The 21,740-nt window shown below is 39.4% G+C and overlaps 1 long non-coding RNA gene and 1 pseudogene across 5 annotated transcripts in view; one reads left to right on the top strand and one right to left on the bottom strand.

Annotated features, from left to right (window-relative positions):
- LOC133071324 (uncharacterized) overlaps positions 1–21,740 on the bottom strand; it is a 43,688-nt gene that overhangs the window by 10,456 nt on the left and 11,492 nt on the right. The window lies entirely within an intron of this gene.
- Positions 3,176–4,077, top strand: LOC133071005 (olfactory receptor 5D18-like; annotated as a pseudogene).

Raw genomic sequence — 21,740 nt, 5'->3', positions numbered from 1 at the left:
CTAGACTTGTGACAGTGTTCTTGGGGACTCTATGGTGTTCCATCAAGGAAGTCAAGGCTCCTTTCGTGTTTTATGTGGAACCCGGAATTGCTCTGCACAAAATGCAGTGGAATCGGGCATCATCTGGTGGAGGGGGGAAGTCTCATGGTGTTTCTAGAGTTGTGGCGGGAAACTAGGGTATATTCTTGAGTTACGACGGGGATGGCCCTTCAAAACTCGTGTTTGTTCAGCGACGTCAGGACTCCTGTCTAGTTGCAAGGGACACCTCGGGATTCTCTTCGAGGCTTGGCAGGGCAATAGGGACCCCTCTCAAAGAGAGGCGGGAGACCCAGGGTCCCTTTCCTGGTGCCACAAGGATATTGGGATTAATATCAATTTTCAAGAGGAGTCAGGCATCATCTCCTTTTGAAGAATTGAACTCCGCATGCCTCTCGAGGTTTCAAAAGGATGTGAGGCCTCCTGTCGTGATGAGGCAGGGAACTAGGGCTTTCTCTATGGTCTCCACAGGGTTTTCAGACATCCCTTCATTTTGGGAGATGAAAGACAAGCCTACATTTAAGTCACTGCAGGAAAATCCGGCCTTATTTCGAGTCAGGGCATCTCGGTGTCCATTCCACTTGAGGCAGCAAACTCAGGGTCCCTCTCACATACCTATAGCTGAGAGAAGCCTCCTCTTGTGCTTGTGGAAAGTTGGCATTCCTCTTGAGTCGAAGCCAGGGAATCCGCTCTGATCTCGAGATGATTTGGGGTACATGGAGCTTTTCTCAAGTTGCTGTGCTGTCCTTGGTGTTCCTCTGGACTTGGGATGGTCTTCTTGGGGATTCCCTGGAGTTGCCATGGTCTTCTTGGGGATTCCCTGGAGTTGCCTAAAGGAAGTCAAGCCACTTGTGTTTGATGTGGAATGCAAGATGGCTCTGGAGCCAATGTAGGGGTATCGGGCCTAATTGCAAGTTGATTTAGGGTACACGGAGCTCTTTCGTGTTGGTGCGGTGACCTCAGGATCCCTCTAGACTTGTGACAGTGTTCTTGGGGACTCTCTGGAGTTCCATCAAGGAAGTCAAGGCTCCTTTCATGTTTGATGGGGAACACGGAATTGCTCTGCAGGCAAAGCAGGGGAATCGGGTCTCATCCGGCAGCGAGGGGGAAGTCTCATGGTTTTTCCCGAGTTGCGGTGGGAACCTATGGTATATTCTCGAGTTACGACGGGGATAGCCCTTCAAAACTTGTGTTTGTTCAGTGACGTCAAGACTCCTGTCTAGTTGCGAGGGACACCTCGGGATTTCCTCGAGGTTTGGCAGGGCAAAAGGGACGCCTCTCGATGTGAAGCGGGAGACCGAGTGTCCCGTTTCAGTTGCAACAGGGATATTGGGGTTAATATCAATTTTCAAGATGAGACAGGCATCATCTCCTTTAGAAGCATTGAACTCCGTGTTTCTCTCGAGTTGTCAAAGGGATGTGAGGCCTCCTGTCGAGGTGATGCGAGGATCTAGGGCTCCCCTTAGGGTCTCCACAGGGGATTCAGACATCCCTTCATCGTGTAAGGTGAAAGACAAGCCTGCATTCAAGTCACTGCAGGGAAAACCGGCCTTATTTCGAGTCAGGGCATCTAGGTGTCCACTCCACTTGAGGCAGCAAACTCAGGGTCCCTCTCACATACTTAAGCTGAGAGAAGCCTCCTCCTGAGGTGCTTGTGGAAAGTTGGCATTCCTCTTGAGTCGAAGCCAGGGAATCAGCTCTCATCTTGAGTTGATTTGGGGTACACGGAGCTTTTTCATGTTGCTGTGATGACCTCAGGGACCCTCTAGACTTGTGACAGTGTTCTTGGGGACTCTATGGAGTTTCACCAAGGAAGCCAACGCTCCTTTCGTGTTTGATGGGGAACACGGAATTGCTCTGCACGCAATGTAGGGGAATCTGGTCTCATCTCGTGGCGAGTGGGATGTCTCATGTTTTTTCTCAATTTTCGGTGGAAACCTGAGGTATATTCACGAGTTACAACAGGGATGGCCCTTCAAAACTTGTGTTTGTTCAGCGATGTCAAGACTCCTGTCTAGTTGCGAGGGACAACTCAGGATTCTCCTTGAGACGTAGCAGGGCAATAGGGACGCCTCTCAAGGGGAGGCGGGAGACCCAGGGTCCCTTTCCAGTTGCCACAGGGATATTGGGATTCCTATCAATTTTCAAAAGGAGTCAGTCATCGTCTCCTTTTGAAGCATTGAACTCCGTGTTCCTCTCGAGTTGTCAAAGGGGTGTGAGGCCTCCTGACGAGATGAGGCGTGGAACAAGGGCTTTCTGTAGGGTCTCCACAGGGGATTCAGACATCCCTTCATCTTGTGAGATGAAAGACGAGCCTGCATTCAAGTCACTGCAGGGAAATCCGGTCTTATTTCGAATCAGGGCATCTCGGTGTCCATTCCACTTATTTGCATGTTACAGGGAAAGTCAAGGATCTCTGTCTTCTATTTTGTCATGTCTTTGATAAAGACCTAGACTGTATTATCCTTATTATTTGTTCAATGTTATTATTCCACAAGCAATGAGGTGGGATTGATAATTAGGGCTCACTGTGTTGAGAAGAACACTCTGAAAAAATTAACTAAGGTTTATTTTGACAATAGACTTACTGAGTCAGAAACAAAAGTAAATGTTAAAGTATCATGTGGAATTAACAATAAAGGCACAGGTACAAACTGTCAGAGGGTTCATTCTTAGTGTCATGTTGTGAACATGTGATGCAAAATGTAATTTATTTAGAATTTTCTCACTTTTGCTACTAGTTTTAGGACTGAAATAATCAGGTATGGTACTAGGCTAGGTTAATCTTTTATCAATTTATAATGTTCAAGAGGACCTAAAAGTGTTATAGAAGGATTTCACTGAAAATAACTTCCAAGAATTTTGATTTCATATTATCTCTAAATACTGAAATTATAGTTCAGAGCTTAAAAGTTCAATAATGATGCTGTGCTATTTAAAGAAAAATTTAAATGGTTATCTTTTGAAAATTTTAGACATTTAGCAATTGTGCATAAGAAACACAGAGAGAGGTTCTAAAAGAGGCACTTTGCTTCATCTTCCAAGTTTGGAAAGGAGTAATTAACTGAGGGTCTTACATCCTCATTTTCTCTAATATGTTTGTTTCCAGGGCTGATTCGGATTCTGACAAACAGAAGCCATGATTCTATCAGAGAGAAATAAAAGTGGGGCAGTGTTCACTCTCCTGGGCTTCTCCGATTACCCAGAGTTTCAAGTGACATTCTTCACCATCTACAGTGTCACTGTGGTAGGGAATCTTAGGATGATTGTAATCATCAAAATTAACCCCAAACTGCACACTCCCATGTCCCTTCTTTGTGGATTTCTGTTATTCCTCCATAATTGCTCCCAAGACCATGGTGAATCTCATTGTAAAAGACAAAACCATTTCATTTGTAGGTTGTATAATGCAATACTTTTTCTTTCGTACCTTTGTGGTGACTGAGTCCTTTTTATTAGTTGTGATGGCCTATGACTGCTTCATGGCCATCTGCAACCCTCTGCTCTACATGGTGGCCATGTCCCCAAGACTCTGTGTGATGTTAGTAGCTGGATCTTATGCTTGGGGAGGGGTGTAGCTTGCTCCTTGACATTCACATGTTCTGTTACCAAATTATCATTTCAAGGTTTCAACACAATCAACCACTTATTCTGTGGGTTATCCTCCCTGCTTTCCCTCTCTTGCTCTGATACTTATCTCAACCAGTTGCTGCTTTTCATTCTTGCCACTTTTAATGTGGTCAGCACACTCTTCATCATTCCCCTGTCTTATGTGTTTATTGTTGTCACCATCCTCAAGATGCGTTCAGCCTGTGGTCGCCACAAAGCCTTCTCCACCTGTGCCTCCCACCTGAGCACCATCAGCATCTTCCACGGCATCATCCTCTTCCTCTACTGTGTGCCCAGCTCCACAACCTCCAGGCACACAGTCACAGTGGCATCTGCGTTTTACACGGTGGTCATCCCCATGTTGAATCCCTGATCTACACTCTGAGAAATAAGGATGTCAAGGACACAATCTCCAAGGTTGTGGGGCTCTAAATTGATTTCTTATTGAGCATTATAATAATTAGAGTTTGTTCTTGATATGTAAACAAAGTAGCTACAAAGGTTGGTTTTTAAAGATAAGTTTAAATTAATGAAGGGTTAATGCTATAAAATTAATGGTTGCCAGGAGAGGAAAGAAGTTTGGGGGAAAGGGTTAGTTTGGGAGTTTGGGATCAATGTGTAAACTCTGTTATATTTAAATGGATAGCCAACAAGGATCTGCTGTATAGCACATGGAACTCTGCTCCATGTTATGTGGCAGCCTGAATGGGATGATAGTTTGTGGGAGAATGAATATATGTATATGTATGGCAGAGTCTCTTTGCCATTCACCTGAAATTATCAGACCACTGCTTGTTAATAGGGTATATCACAATAAAAAAAAAAAGTTAAAAGAGAATTATTTAAAATAGAAAGAACATGCATTTTGGCTCAAAGAGACTAAACTTAATTCTCTCTTACTTACCAGGGAAAAAAATTATCTAACCATTTTCTAAGTTTTCATCTAAAAAATTCAAACAAGATAAATATATTAAATAGATTAAAATACAACATAGATATGTGGCATGCCTTGTGTAATCTTAATTGAATTCCATCTTCCTTTTTTACACCTAGAATAGCCAGGCTTTCAATTAGCACATGAATTTCTCTTACAAAGATACAAATAGCAGTTAAAAAAAGACACCTTTCAAAGGCTGAAAATCCGGTGTTCAGAGTAGGGTAGTTAAGAAAATGATAACTGTGCAAGTTGGAAAATAGTATCACAATGGGTTTGAGAGCAAAAAAAATGTCCAAGTCCTTCATAAAATAGGTATTGTGTTGACCTGGCTTGGATAACTTAAGAGACAGAATTTTAGGAAATGCATTTCAATGTAGGAGTTTTATAAACCAGGAGACTAAAGCATAGCAAACAAGGACATCAGAATGTAGTAATGTATTAATGATAAAACATTGTTTTTAATTGAGTGAATAGTGCATAAGTTATGCATATGTTTGTCTCTGTTATGGAGTATTTGTGTTGTATTGTGTATACAGGTTACTTGGCACAAAGTTGATAAGACATGGATTATATTCTGAATGTGTTTTCAAAAGAGCTCCAGTATGGCAGCATGAGCAACTATGATAGACTCCACCAGAGGCTTAAAACTGCAGGATGAGCTCTCAGAACATCTTTCATGCAAAAAGGAAGCATGACAAATGTCTGCCCAATTGACATTTCATTCTATTATTCTACCTATGAAGTCATCAAAAGTATTATCAATTATTTTTCTTTTACCAAACTTAATGTCTCTATCCTTCTCAAATCATCTTGCATCTTAACAAAAAAAGTGCTTCCAATTGCCCAAAGAGTTGAAAACTAATTGCCTGTGTAGTCATATTCAAAATAAAATGCAAACTAGGTAGTCATTAGTTTGCTGTGGTTGTTGTAATTTAGTGGCTAAGTCATGTCCAGCCCTTTGCAATTCCATGGACTGTAGCCCACCAGGATCCTCTGTCCTTCAGATTACCAAGGCAAGAATACTGGAGTGGGTAGTCATTACCTTTTCTAGGACATCTTCCAGACCCAAGAGTCGAAGTTATGTCTCCTGCATTGGCAGGCAGATTCTTCACTACCCAGCCACCTGGGAAGCCTGGACATTAGTATTAGTAAGGTCTGTTTAATAAGGTAAATTAGAAATAAGATATCTCTTTAACAGCAATAACTCACGCTTGCTTGAATGACTTACACACCCTTCTCCTTCTCTACTCAATGTGTGTGTTACTCAGTCATGTCCAATTCTTTTTGACCTCATGGACTGTCGCTGCTCTTTCCTTGGGATTTTCCAGGCGAGAATAATGGAGTGGGCTTCATTTCCTTCTCCATCTCTACTCAATATGCATAAATAAATTCCTAAATGCCCACTTTTTTAGATGAAAATACTGAGAATATTTGGGACTATTAAAAGTAAATGGGATTAGAAATTCTGTCAGAAATTGTGCTGGAATAGTAATGACACACAGACCTTTCATTCAATTTTTCAAAATGACAAAAAAATAGATGCTAATCAGATATCATCATCAATCTACTATATATGATTTCAAAACATCACTGTATTGGCTAAAATATGTGTCTATTGCAAATCTCTTATTTTCTGAGAAAAGAAAGATATATGAGCTAAAAGGAAATAAGAAGTCATACCACTGGTTTGAAATGTCTTAATAAAAACAAACTTCAGATTTCATAGATTACAATGTTTCACAGTGTTCTTATATTTTAGGTTTTGGAAGTTTTCTATTACTTTTCTAATCATGGTAATTCCCAAGGTAACCTGTGAATGAATAACAGGAACTTTTGCTTTTAGACAATGAAACATAAGGAATAGTGAAAGTACTGACTGGAATGGAGAGGCAGAAACATTCCACAATCTCAGGAAATTAATCAGGTGAATCAATTTTAGGGAAGTACATGAAGGTTGTTGAGAATATGGAGACCAGTTTACTTCCAACTACTTATAGTCATGGAATTCATAAATGATTGGTATATCCAGGGGCACAAACCACATAGTATCATTCGTAAACTCTTGCTTTAGGAAAATATTATACAGGCAGAGAAGGCACAGACCTGGGAGATGTCCCTCAGGTAGATCCATTAAATGGTCTCTACACATCCACATGTTGAAGCTGGATTTAGAAAAGGCAGAGGAACCATAGATCAGACTTTCAACATCTGCTGGATCACAGAAAAAGTAATAATTCCAGAAAAGCATCTATTTCTGCTTCATTGACTACACTAAAGTCTTTGATTGTGTGGATCAAAACAAACTGTGGAAAATCATTGAAGAGATGGGAATACTAGACCATCTTACATGCCCTCCTGAGAAATCTGTATGCAGGTCAAGAAACAACAGTTAAAACCAGACATGGAGTGATGCACTGGTTCCAAATAGGGAAAGGAGTACGTTAAGGCTGTATATTGTCACCCTGCGAATTTAACTTATACCCAGAGTACATGATTCAAAATGCCAAGCTGGATGAGGCATAAGCTGGAATCAAGATTGCTGGGAGAAATATCAATAACCTCAGATATGCAGATGACACCATGGCATGGCAGAAAGTGAAGAGGAACTAAAGAGGCTTTTGATGAAGGTGAAAGAGGAGAGTGAAAAATTTGGCTTAAAACTCAACATTCAGAAAACTAAGATCATGGCATCTGGTCCCATCACTTCATGCAAATAGATGGGAAAATGATGGAAACAGTGGCGGACTTTATTTTCTTGGGCTCTGAAATCACTGCTGATGGTGACTGCAACCATCAAATTAAAAAAAAAAAAAAAAACTTGTATATTTTTGAGATTAATTCTTTGTCCTTTGCTTCATTTGCTATTATTTTCTCCCATTCAGAAGGTTGTCTTTTCACTTTGCTTATAGTTTCCTTTGTTGTGAAGAAGCTTTTAATCTTAATTAGGTCCCATTTGTTTATTTTTGCTTTTTTTCTTTATTTTTTTTTCTTTATTTTTATTAGTTGGAGGCTAATTACTTTACAATATTGCAGTGGTTTTTGCCATACATTGACATGAATCAGCCATGGATTTACATGTGTTCCCCATCCAATATTCTGGGAGTGAGTCATAGGGGATCCTGCTGTGGTTTACGTTGTAGAGTGTTTTGCCTATGTTCTCCTCTAGGAGTTTATAGTTTCTGGTCTTACATTTAGATCTTTAATCCATTTTGAGTTTATTTTTGTGTATGGTATTAGAAAGTGTTCTAGTTTCATTCTTTTACAAGCAGTTGACCAGTTTTCCTAGCACCACTTGTTAAAGAGATTGTCTTTTCTCCATTGTATATTCTTGCCTCCTTTGTCAAAGACAAGGTGTCCATAGGTTCGTGGATTTATCTCTGGGCTTTGTATTTTGTTCCATTTATCTATAAAATATACAAGCAACACCTAAAGCTAAATTCCAGAAAAATAAAAGACCCAATCAAAAAGTGGGCCAAAGAACTAAACAGACATTTTTCCAAGGAAGACATACAGATGGCTAACAAACACATGAAAAGATGCTCAACATTACTCATTATCAGAGAAATGTAAATCAAAACCACAGTGAGCTACCACTTCACGCCAGTCAGAATGGCTGCTATCCAAAAGTCTACAAGCAATAAATGCTGGAGAGGGTGTGGAGAAAAGGAAACCCTCTTACACTGTTGGCGGGAATGCAAACTAGTTCAGCCGCTATGGAGAACAGTGTGGAGATTCCTTAAAAAACTGGAAGTAGAACTGTCATATGACCCAGCAATACCACTGCTGGGCATACACACTGAGGAAACCAGAATTGAAGGAGACACATGTACCCCAATGTTCATCATGGCACTGTTTATAATAGCCAGGACATGGAAGCAACCTAGATGCCCATCAGCAGATGAATGGATAGTAAAGCTGTGGTACATATACACAATGGAATATTACTCAGCCATTAAAAAGAATACATTCGAATCTGTTCTAATGAGGTGGATGAAACTGGAGCCTATTATACAGAGTGAAGTAAGCCAGAAAGAAAAACATCAATACAGTATACTAACACATATTTATTGAATTTAGAAAATGGTAACGATACCTTGTATGCGAGATAGCAAAAGAGACACAGATGTATTGAACAGTCTTTTGGACTCTGTGGGAGAGTGTGAGGGTGGGATAATATGGGAGAATGACACTGAAACATGTAAATTATCATAAGTGAAATGAATCGCCAGTCCAGGTTCGATGCAAGAGACAGGGTGGTCCGGTTTGGTGCACTGGGATGACCCAGAGAGATGGGATGGGGAGGGAGGTGGGAGGGGGTTCAGGATGGGGAACACATGTACACCCATGGAGGATTCAAGTCAATGTATGGCAAAACCAATACAATATTGTAAAGTAAAATAATAAATAAATTAATTTTTAAAAATATAAAATAAAAAAATAAAACAAACAAACAACAACAACAGCAACAACAAAACGCATGATCCTTGGAAGAAAAGTGGTGACCAAACCAGACAGCATATTACAAAACAGAGACATTACTTTGCTGACAAAGGTCTGTCTAGTCAAAGCAATGGGTTTCCAGTAGCTCTGTATGGATGTGAGAGTTGGACCTTAGAGAAGACTGAGTGCTAAAGAATTGATGCTTTTGAACTGTGGTGTTGGAGAAGACTCTAGAGAGTCCCTTGGACTGGAAGGGGATCAAACCAGTCAATCCTAAAGGAAATATTCCGTTATATATAGTCCTGAATATTCATTGGAAGGACTAATGCTGAAGATCCAATACATTGGGCACCTGATGCGAAGAACTGACTTTGGAAAAGACCCTGATGCAGGGAGGGATTGGGGGCAGGAGGAGAAGGGGACGACAGAGGATAAGATGACTGGATGGCATCACCGACTCTATGGACATGAGTTTGAGCAAGCTCCAGGAGTTGGTGATGGACAGGGAGGCCTGGTGTGCTTCAGGCTTTGCAAAGAGTCAGGGTCACAAAAGAGTCAGACACTACTGAGTGACTGAACTGAACTGTACAAACTTGGGAGAGTTTCCTCCCCCCTCTCTTTATATCTTATGAAACCCCAGAGATCTAGACATGAGGTGCTCTGGGCATTTAGGGCCTCTGGGTGCTGGGAACTCTAGGTTTGGGGTTCCCTGTGGTGTTCAGAGCTCTGGCACCCTTGGCATTGGGAATCCTGGATTTTGAGAGCTCTAAGGTATTTAGAAATCTGAACACTGCATGCTCTGTACATCACGGCTGTACCCCAGACAGGCCAAAGTCAATGTTTCCGATCTCTCTTTCTAATTTTACCTTCAGCTGCTGAGATCCAGCCTGGGCCCCTGCTCTGATTCCTGTCATTGGCTCATGCTGACCTTTGGACCAGGGCCAGAGTAAGCACAGCAGGATGGCCTGAAGGGCACATGGAGCCCCAGAAGCAGCTCTTGGATCTGGAACCAACCTAGATCCCTCCCTTGTATTGGGACAGGATAGGGAAGGTGCTAGGCGCTGACCACTAGGCATTCAAGGGAGGAAGAATCTAAGAGCAGAGCCCAGGTGGGTGTCTGCAGCTCCTGAGGCCGGGGCTTCAAGCCTGGTCAGGCCAGGCTGTAACTCAAGCTATGTCCAGCCTCCCCCAGCTTCTTCACAGGGTCCCCCAGCATCCCTCCACCAACTGCCCAATGCTGCCAGCTCCTACAGTGCCTTCCAGAAGTAGCCCACCCTGACCTGATCCCACATCCCACCAGACCCACACCTAGGCACACTCTGTGCCACCGACAGAGGCCTTGCTTCTTCGGGCTGATGATGACCAGTGAGACCAGTCAGCACCAGGGCATCTGATGTGGACCCAGCCCTCCCAGGAAATAGCACTGCAATGGGAGGCTCCTGAGACACACCTTAGACCACAGTGGGTGGGGCCCAGCTGCTGCCTGTCCTCTTGCTGCCCTGCCCAGGAAGAAGCCAGCCAGCGAGATGTCTGACCCCATCGGTCCTCCCCTCTGTCCTCTGGCCTGATCCCCCTCCTCTCCCCATGGTGGCTCAGGATGGTCATGCCCTTCCCATCCTGTGGGCCAGAGGCCTAGGCCACGGTGGGGGTGAAGCCATCTGGGCTCTGACCTGGGCTAGGCCCAAACCTGCCTCCCTTGGGGCCTTATTCTGGTTGGAAGAAAACAGTCACTTTAGTCTCTGACTCGTGGAGACAGGCAATTTTTCAAACCAGAATCTTTCTCCTAAGCTTTTCCTCAGTACTCACCTCATTGTGCATCTGCTTGAAGCCCTTTCTAGATCAAAATGGGTAAAATGCACAGATCTATAAGTCGGTGTATGTATTAAAAAGCAGAGACATTACTTTGCCAACAAAGGTCCGTCTACTCAAGGCTATGGTTTTTCCAGTAGTCATGTATGGATGTGAGAGTTGGACAGTGAAGAAAGCTGAGTGCTGAAGAATTGATGCTTTTGAACTGTGGTGTTGGAGAAGACTCTTGAGAGTCCCTTGGACTGCAAGAAGATCCAACCAGTTCATCCTAAAGGAGATCAGTCCTGGATGTTCATTGGAAGGACTGATGTTGAAGCTGATACTCCAATACGTTGGCCACCTCATGTGAAAAGTTGACTCACTGGAAAAGACCCTAATGCTGGGAAGGATTGGGGGCAGGAGGAGAAGGGGACGACAGAGGATGAGATGGTTGGATGGCATCACTGACTCGATGGACATGGGGTTTGTGTAGACTCTGGGAATTTGTGATGGACAGGGAGCCCTGGCGTGCTGCGATTCATGGGGTTACAAAGAGTCGGACACGACTGAATGACTGAACTGAACTGATATGTCTAAGTAAGTGACTATATAATTTCTCATCAAAACTGAGAAATTCTAAGAGTAAAAAGGGCCATTAATAATAATTACCCCAGTGCCATAAATATCAACAAGATATCAAACCAGGGCTTAAGGCCCTCTAGGTCTTAACTCTCTTTTGATATAGGTTATTCATATTTTCTGCTTTGAAAGAAAATTTCATTGAGAAACCAGGTATTTGTGCTCTACTGAATATCTCAATTATTAGATATGTTCAATTGCACCTCTGTTATTTTCACATATTCATTTGTCTTCTGTATTTTCTACAATTAGTTAGATCTAAAGACTTGATCTAGACCAGGTTTTAACTTTTTGGCGAGAATATTCCATAGGTGGTACTGAAAGTACACAATGCCTGGTTGTGTCTCTCACATTAAGGTTAATCAGTGTGGGGGATTCCCTGGTCATCCAGTGGTTAGGATGCTGCGCTTTCACTGCCAAGAGCCAAGATTCAATCCCTGGTCAGGAAACTAAAATCTCACAAGCTGCATGGAAAAAAATCAACCAGTGTGTTTGAGTATGGTCACCTTCTTAGTTATAAAGATCTCTCATCAGCTTTTGCTCAAATGGTGTACACACTCACTAATGTCCACAAGGATTATTTCACTAGGCTTTTTGAAAGATGGTGATATCCTAATTCTATCATTTTGTCTGCATTTTACTAGCTGGAATTCTTTGAAACACTTTATCCATTACCCTGCTAAACCAAGACAGAGTTCTTTCAGGAAAGTCAGATGACTTTTCAATTGTTTCCCTTCATTTACCACTTCTTAAAATAATTTGCTGCTTCCCTAGCATGAGCCAAAGGAGACTAATGAAATTTTTATGAATTTATCAATTTTAACATATTTGATATATCTTAATCTGTTGTAGCAATTATTCCTCATGATGCTCAAATTGTACCACCTCCAAATAATGGAGTGTCTCAGGTTGGCTCCTGAATCTTTTTGAGATAATTCCATTAATCTTTAACAGCATCGTTACTTTCTGGTATGACAAGATCTATAGGCTCATCTGGTATATTTCCTGCTCCAAACCTGAAATTACCTATTTCTCTACTAGTCATAGTTCCTTTTTGTGAAAATAGGTTATATAGCTTAAAACACTTAAGTTCTTTTACCTAATTTCTAAGAATAGTAGTAAAATCCTTTCATTGAACAGAAGAAAAATCAACCCACAAAGAGCTCATGCAAATATTAAGTTCAAGCAAACCCACAAACCTATCAGATATATTCTGGGTAATCAGAACAATATTCTAAATACTTAAAGCAATAACAGGTTTGAATGTACCCAGACAAAAGTAAAAATCATTTATAAGTGGAAAGTATTATACACCAAGAGACAGCATGCTCTAAACCAAAGTAACTAACAAATGAAAAACCAAAGATAGATATAGGACAGATCAGAGAAATGTTCAATCATCTGGAGACCTAGGAAACATATATGTGAAACAAGATCATGTATAAGTATACCAACTGTTATCCTTACAATTTTAAGTAATTCATTATACTTTAGCATGTGTTTTGAAGACAATACTTAGCCAAGAATATAAAATTTCCTGATGATCACCTGTTCTCCCCAAGGGAGGTTCCAGTTACAAAGTAATTACCTTCAGTAAATCTGAAGTTCCTCTTGCCTTTTACTTAACCAAGATGCCCACTGTTCAGAAAAACAAAGTGTACTTGTGTTCAGAGCTTCACATCTCTGTTTGGTCTTTTTAGAAATTATTTCAAGGTTGCTACTGAGTTTATCACAGTGTTTCTTAGACTCTTCAATCAATTTTCTACCTTCTTGGTTAAACTGTCTGAGTTCCTCTGACAAATCATCAAAATCAGCACAAAACTTTTCACCGTGAGAAGTTGTTTTTGCTAATTATATCTTTAGATTTCCTTTAGGAAAAGAGAATAACACTGTTAAAATGAAAAACTAAGACTCAAAGGATACATATCTTGCCCAAGATCACACAGCTCAAAAATGGCATATTCAAACCTAAGTATTCTTATTCCAGAATTCAAGTTCTTGTCTTTTCAAAGCAGACTGATATCACATCTGTGGCTAAATGACTTTTGAAAATATCTCTTTTCTCATAAAACCCTTTTCAGCCCTTTTCCAGATGTGACACTTTACTTCATACCTCTTAGAATATTAACTATATGATTATTAAAATGAACTCTGACTAAGTGTTTTACTCCTTCCAGGTTGCTCAGTGGTTAAGAATCCACCTGCAATGCAGGAGATGAGGATTCAGTTCCTGGGTCGGAAAGATCCCCTGGAGAAGGATATCCACTCCAGTATTCTTACCTGGAAAATCCCATAGACAGAGAAGCCTGGCGGGCTACAGTACCAGGGGTTGCAAAAAGGCTGGACACAACTTTAGCAACTAAACAACAACAATTGAATTATGTTACTTAAGAACATCTCCTATTGCCTGTAGCCTCGAGATTATAGTCCCTAAACTGTCCACAATCAGTTAAGTCATTCTGTTCTTAAGCAGTTTTGCCTTGTCTATGACACAAAATAAATCATAAAAATTATAAATATTATAGAACAAAGTCAATTATAAAACTTTCTAATAACTAAAAGACAAGTATATCAAGGTGTGACAAATTATACATATAACACATATAGTGCAATGTAACATAATGCTGATACGAAACTAACATCAAAATATATATTTAAAATTAATCAATGGCTTCCTTCTCTCCATAAAGTTCCCTATACTATTAGTAGCATTCAAAGTCTTCTCACAGAAGCAGAGTTAAACTTTGGGAAATGAAGGTCACCCTCTATTACCACTAGATGGTACACCATGTGAGCAAATCAAGTGGGGAAGCAAATGTGCCTCAAACCAAAGTTCAGCTACAGATAAAGTGGAAATAATTGAAAAAGGAAAAGAGAATTAAGTGGTAAGCTTGCAGGCTATTGACACAAATCCATCCCCTCAAGGAATCACAACCCACTAGAAATAAAAAGTGGGGAAATGCTTCCTAGATTCAGAATCTAGAAAGAAGAGTTCAGAATGGAACATGCTATAATGATTAGGATCAACAACAGAATTGAAAAACTGATGACAGGAGTTAGCAATAGGATAGGTAACATCCAGAATTCTAGAGCTGTGTCATTCAATAGAAACATGAGTCATATACACAACTTAAAAATTTCTAGAAGTCATATTAAGAACCAAAAACGATAAACCAGAGGAACAACGTACTGGCTAAATATAGCATATGTATAAGTAAAATACATGAAAACAACGCATATGAGATAGGAAGGAGGAATTGGGAATATGCTGTTAAGGTCCTTTCATTATATATGAAACAGCAAACTATTTGTGTGTGGATTAAAATTATTTTAAAATATATATTATTAATCTTAGGAAAACCAAATTTAAAAAGTAATTTTAAAAGCATAAATGACAAGTCAATGGGAGATAAAATGAAAACATAAAGATGCCTGACTTAAATTAGGAAAGGAAAAAAGAAAACAAAGTACAAATGATGCAACAAATAGAAAATGACAAAATGGTAGGTTTTAATCCAACCATACCAATATTTAAATGAGAATGGTCTAATCACACCAGATAAAAGCCATACATCATTAGATTTAATTTTAAAAAAAGCAAGACCCAATTATTTGCTATCTATAAGAAATCCACTTTAAATATAAAGACTTACTTCAAAAGTAAAGAGATGGAGAAAGCTATATTATGCAAATAGCAGTCAATGGAAAACTGACATGTTTGTATTGAAAGAAAGTGAAAGTGAAGTTGCGTAGTCCTGCAACCCCACAGACAGTAGCCTGCCAGGCTCCTCTGTCCATGGGATTTTCCAGGCAAGAATACTGGAGTGGGTAGCCATTTCCTTCTCCAGGGGATCTTCCCGACCCAGGAATTGAACCCAAGTCTCCTGCACTGCAGGCAGACTCTTAACCGTCTGAGCCAGAAGTTTTTGAATTAATTTCAGACAAAGTAGACTTCAGAACAATGAAAATTATCAAGGATAAAAAGGGACCCTATTAATACATAATGATAAAAGGTCAATTCTCCAAGATATATCACCCCTACTGTGTATGCATCTACAGCAGAGCATCACCTGTATGAGGCAAAAACCTGACAGAACTGAGAAGAGAAACAGACAAATCTACAATTAAAGTCAATTTCAATACCCCTTTATTAGTAGAACAAGTAAACAGAAATTCAGTGAAGATATAGGTGACCTGAATAGCACTACCAATTGCCCTAAATGACATGTTTAGAACACTTCATTCATCAAAAGCAGAATACAGATTTTTCTCATATAGGTAGCACAGGAATGAAGCATGCCATAATAAAACTACTAGGGCTCTGAAAATTAAATTGTTATTGGAATCACAGCCCCAAAAGGTGGGCCAGGACCTTCCCACTTGAAAAAGATTTAAACAGGGTTCTGAATCGCCTAACATAATAAACAAAATGTCAGGAAACAACTGAAAACCGCTCTGGAAAATCACACTTTGAATGAGTGAAGATAACAGGTACCAACACTGAGATAATTCAAATGTTGGAACAATTCCATAAGGATTTTAATCAACCATCATAAAAATGTTTTCAATGAGCAATTAAAATACATCTAGAAAAAAGAGAAGGAGAATCTTAACAAAGAAATAGAAGAGATTTTTTAAAAGAAGTAAAAGAAAATTATAAAACTGAAAAAAGCAGTAACTGAAATAAAACATCTCATTGAATGGGTTCAACAGTAGATTAAACAGGATAAAAGAAGGGTCAGTGAGCATAAAGACAGATTATGGAATTTACTGAATCTTATCAAAGAGAAAATAGACTATGTATCTATAGTCTCAGAGAACTATGAGGCCACAATTAAAAAAAAAAAAAAAACTGATGACCCAATCAAAAAATGGGCCAAAGATCTAAACAGACATTTCTCCAAAGAAGACATACAGATGGCTAACAAACACATGAAAAGATGCTCAACATCACTCATTATCAGAGAAATGCAAATCGAAACCACAGTGAGGTACCATTACACACCAGTCAGGATGGCTGCCATCCAAAAGTCTACAAGCAATAAATGCTGGAGAGGGTGTGGAGAAAAGGGAACCCTCTTACACTGCTGGTGGGAATGCAAACTGGTACAGCCGCTATGGAGAACAGTGTGGAGATTCCTTAAAAAACTGGAAATAGAACTGCCATATGACCCAGCAATCCCACTGCTGGGCATACACACTGAGGAAACCAGATCTGAAAGAGACACGTGCACCCCAATGTTCATCGCAGCACTGTTTATAATAGCCAGGACATGGAAGCAACCTAGATGCCCATCAGCAGACGAATGGATAAAGAAGCTGTGGTACATATACACCATGGAATATTACTCAGCCATTAAAAAGAACTCATTTGAATCAGTTCTTATGAGATGGATGAAACTAGAGCCCATTATACAGAGTGAGGTAAGCCAGAAAGATAAAGACCAATACAGTATACTAACACATATATATGGAATTTAAAAAGATGGTAACGATAACCCTCTATGCAAAACAGAAAAAGAGACACAGATGTACAGAACAGACTTTGGGACTCTGGGGGAGAAGGCGAGGGTGGGATGTTCTGAGAGAACAGCATTGAAACAATTGTACTATCAAGGGTGAAACAGATCACCAGCCCAGGCTGGATGCATGAGACAAGTGCTCAGGGCTGGTGCACTGGGAAGACCCAGAGGGATGGGATGGGGAGGGAGGCGGGAGGGGGGGATCGGGAGGGGGAACACATGTAAATCCATGGCTGATTCATGTCAATGTATGGCAAAAACCACTACAATATTGTAAAGTAATTAGCCTCCAACTAATAAAAATAAATGAAAAATAAAAAATAAAAAAAGTGGTTCACTAAGAAACATGAAAATTAGAGTTTGGGATGACTGATTCTCAGCAGTAGGTAGAATTGAAAGAGAAATCTGTCAATAATGATTTTCAATACTGTATCAAAGAAGGAATTTGATTGTGGAATAAATCAATGTCTAGGTCCTTATACATTCAACTAGAGATCACAGTGGTAGGATACTGAGTAGTCAATAACCTTCAGCTGGAGTTTCCTCATTTCAACTCCATATATAAACACTGAAACAAATTCATAATTGCACTGATTTTTCTCCTGATTAAAGAAGCAATTCTATAGTTCAAATCCTCCTGGAGAAATTCATAGATATATAAATGTACAGAAGTTAAAAATTTATGAGACATAAAATAACACACTGACCTGGAACGAATCCATTTCTATATGCTGGCTCTGATGCCTTAGTTTATTATATCAGGATTGTTCAACAGCAAAACACTGTTGAACATCAAATTGTAAGTTTTCCCTTTCATTATGATTACTCACTCTCCTGAGCCTAGTCTTTTTTTTTTTTTTTTTTTTTTTTTTTTGCCATACAACATCCAGTGTGAGGTCTTAGTTCTCTGACCAGGGGAAATCCATGAACCCTGCAGTGGAACTAACAACTGGAACATCCAGGGAAGTCACCCTGAAACTCATCTCAACCAGGACTAAGCTCCATGTAAGTATTCCATGCACTGCTGAACATATAGTAACAGTTTCTATTAACTAAGATCCTTTAATCTCAGGCTTCACCCTATTTCCAAAAGCCTACTTAAAAACGTATTTTTTATTCATTTCTCATAAGTTTCTTTTATGTTTGACTGCTCTTACCTAGGATATTTCACTTCCCATACAACATGCCAGACCTATGCTCAAACCTAAGATGGCAGTGAGCACACCACTCTAAATACAACAGATAAAAAGGATCAGGTGGCATCATTCTGAAAATCAAACTTTTAAAAAATCTGCTTTTAGGCACATTGGATATTCAGGTTACTATTTCATAACTCCATGATATTTTTCTACTCTAGTCTGGCCAGGCCATATGTCTCCCATTCTGTCTCTTAGTTGTTCAGTCACGTCTGACTCTTTGTGACTCACGGACTATAGCCACCAGGTTCCTCTGTCTTCCTTAACTACAATAATACTTATCATTTTCAACAAGTATCTTCTATCCACATTCTTTCTCTAAGTAACTCTGCATCACAATTTTGAAATTAAAGATTAATCTAGATATCTTTGAGGCCATGCTATTTTCAAAAGTTCACGAAGAATATACATTCTAGAGTTTCCCAACACTGATTTACACTTTCACAATACTGCCTATGTCATTCATCTTAACAATGAAAACATGAAGAGCACATACATTTTATTTATTTTTTCATTTATTTGTATTAACTGGAGGCTAATTACTTTACAATATTGTAGTGGTTTTTGCCATACGTTGACATGACTCAGCCATGGATTTACATGTGTTCCCCATCCCGATCCCCCCTTCCGCCTCCCTCCCCATCCCATCCCTCTGGGTCTTCCCAGTGCACCAGCCCTGAGCACTTGTCTCATGCATCCAGCCTGGGCTGGTGATCTGTTTCACCCTTGATAGTACAATTGTTTCAATGCTGTTCTCTCAGAACATCCCACCCTCGCCTTCTCCCCCAGAGTCCCAAAGTCTGTTCTGTACATCTGTGTCTCTTTTTCTGTTTTGCATAGAGGGTTATCGTTACCATCTTTTTAAATTCCATATATATGTGTTAGTATACTGTATTGGTCTTTATCTTTCTGGCTTACTTCACTCTGTATAATGGGCTCTAGTTTCATCCATCTCATTAGAACTGATTCAAATGAGTTCTTTTTAATGGCTGAGTAATATTCCATGGTGTATATGTACCACGGCTTCCTTATCCATTCATCTGCTGATGGGCATCTAGGTTGCTTCCATGTGCTGGCAATTATAAACAGGAGCACATACATTTTAAAGTAAATTACTATCACTTAAATCAGGATGCATCTTAAAATTGATGGCACATTCAGTTTTTAGCAATCCCTAAAACATTGATTTGTCTTTTAACTGATACCATTTCACATCCTAGAAAATATACTGCATGCAGCTTTGAACTCCTAAATCTGGAACAGAACCCTCATTCTGTGATTATTTTTTGCACCCCTCTGTGATATAAAATAAATTAGAAGTCCTTAAAATACACTCCTTAAAAAACAAAAATTAACCTCGGTTTCATTGGCTCCGATTCAATGCAAATATACATGATATTTCAAAAGTGAAAGAAATTTGACTGATGCATCAATAAATATGAAATACCACCCTCAAACCCAACTCTATATTCAGTCCAATGTAATGATACATTACCAGTTATACACAATATTCCAGAAGAGGCAGGAATCAAGTAGGGAATAATCTTTTATGTTGCACTATAATATGTTATAATTTACACAGAAACATTTGTATATTTTGTGTATATGTGTTACTTTTTAAATTCAGGTATAGAGGGATATCCATAGTAATTTTGGTGTCCTTGAAATTTTCCTCTGTCCAAAAAATTTTCCAGACAAGAATAATGGAGTGGGTTTCCATTTCTGATCCCACGGGATTTTCCCAAGCCAGGGATCAAATCCACATCTCTTGAGTCTCCTGCATTGGTAGGTGGATTCTTTACCACTGGGCCTTCTGGGAAGCCCATACTAGCTTTACTGTTTCTAAACTTCAAGATTTAAGTCCCCAGAAAGAACACTGTTTAACACTGTTTCACAATGGTCACCTCTAACTGAATCATTTTCAATCTTATTCCCCCAGGAGTTGCACCTCAGCTCAGCTGCATGAGTCTTATTTAGAGACTCCTCCTTTAATAAAAATGGATCTTTTCCTTGCTTCCACTTGACAACTACATCTGGTTTTGTAAAACAATAACCTATAAATGGGAAATAATTTAGGATTCAGTTCAGCTCCAAGTGCTTTAACGTACGTGAATGAAGGAAGGAGCTGTTACAGGAGTGTAGCATACTGATGGTGCTCACCTGACCTTTCCTTTGGAGGGAAGCTAAATATCATTTTTTTCTGAATCAAAAAAGAAACTGATCTCATTAAACTCCTGTATCATAATCAGTCTACATACACACAGGTTTAAATAAGGCTCTGCAAACAAACTTCCAATCATTGCCTTGATAGTGTAAGAGGGATGGCATATGCCCTGCAACTGGAAACTGGTAAAAAAAAAAAATAAAGAAAATAAAAAGGCACAAAAAGGAATCAGTTAACAGGAAACATGAGGCAAAAGAATGAATAAGTGAGCTGAAAGACAGATTGGTAGAAATCACTGCTGCAGAATAAAGAATGAAAAGAAACAAGGATAGATAAAATAATTTTAAAAATTGGGAGGGAGGGTTCACAATTTGCAATTTCAATTACTCTGTTTACATCAAACCCTCCTGTTTCTCATTATATTACTGTCTCTATTCACAAAATACTTCTGTATTCTCAATACTACCTCACTTCTGATTGCTGAATATGGGTATTTCAATTCAGTTCTGACATTATCTGCAGATCCCATTGTCCAGGGGTTGAGTCCCACAAAATCACCTCCTCAAACTTTAGATGTCAATTGCAAGTCTAGATTGCAACCTGTGACTCAGATCAACTGAATATAAATCAGAGGTCCCATATCCTCACCCTCTGATTTAATTTGCTAGAATTGCTCACAGAACTCCAAAGAACAGTTTCTTACCTTTAATAGATTGCCAGTTTTATTACAAAGCATGCACCTCAGTAACAGTCAGATGAAAAAGCTGCATAGGTCAGACCTTCCAGGCCATCTAAGAGCCTCACCCTACCACCACCTCCAAATGTTCAGCAACAACAAAGTTCTCTGTACCCAGAGTTCAGAAATATTTATGGAGACCTCAACATGTAGGAATAATTGTTATTAGTAATTAAGTCAATCTAAAGCCTCCCCCCCCCCCACCTGCAACTCAAGAGTATGGCACTGGAAGTCACAATCTTCTAATCATTTGATTGGTATTCTTGGAACAAGCCTACATCCTTGGGTTTTCAAAGTCACCTCTTTAACATGAACTCAAGTGTGGTTGAAAGAGGTTTGTTATGAATAACAAAGAGGGTTTGTTATAAGTATTTTTTTGAATATTCTGTTATGGAAAACAAAATAATATCAATCTGTCTCTTACCATTTAAGAAATTGCAATCATTTTAGAACTCTATACCAAAAACACAGATGAAGACTAAGTACTTCTTATTATAAATCACAATATCATACATTACTTCTCATTATTCATCACAATATGATATTCTATTTTTAAACCTTCAGTTTTCCAAATATCTTTCCTTAAAAAAAATTGACCATTTATTTTTGGTGTGCTGGGTTGTCATTGCTGTGCTTAGAGTTTCTCTAGTTACAGTACATGGGCTTCTCACTG

The sequence above is a fragment of the Dama dama genome, chromosome 16, assembly GCF_033118175.1.
Source record: "Dama dama isolate Ldn47 chromosome 16, ASM3311817v1, whole genome shotgun sequence".
Lineage (NCBI taxonomy): Eukaryota > Metazoa > Chordata > Mammalia > Artiodactyla > Cervidae > Dama > Dama dama.
This window is presented reverse-complemented; position numbering and strand designations above follow the sequence as displayed.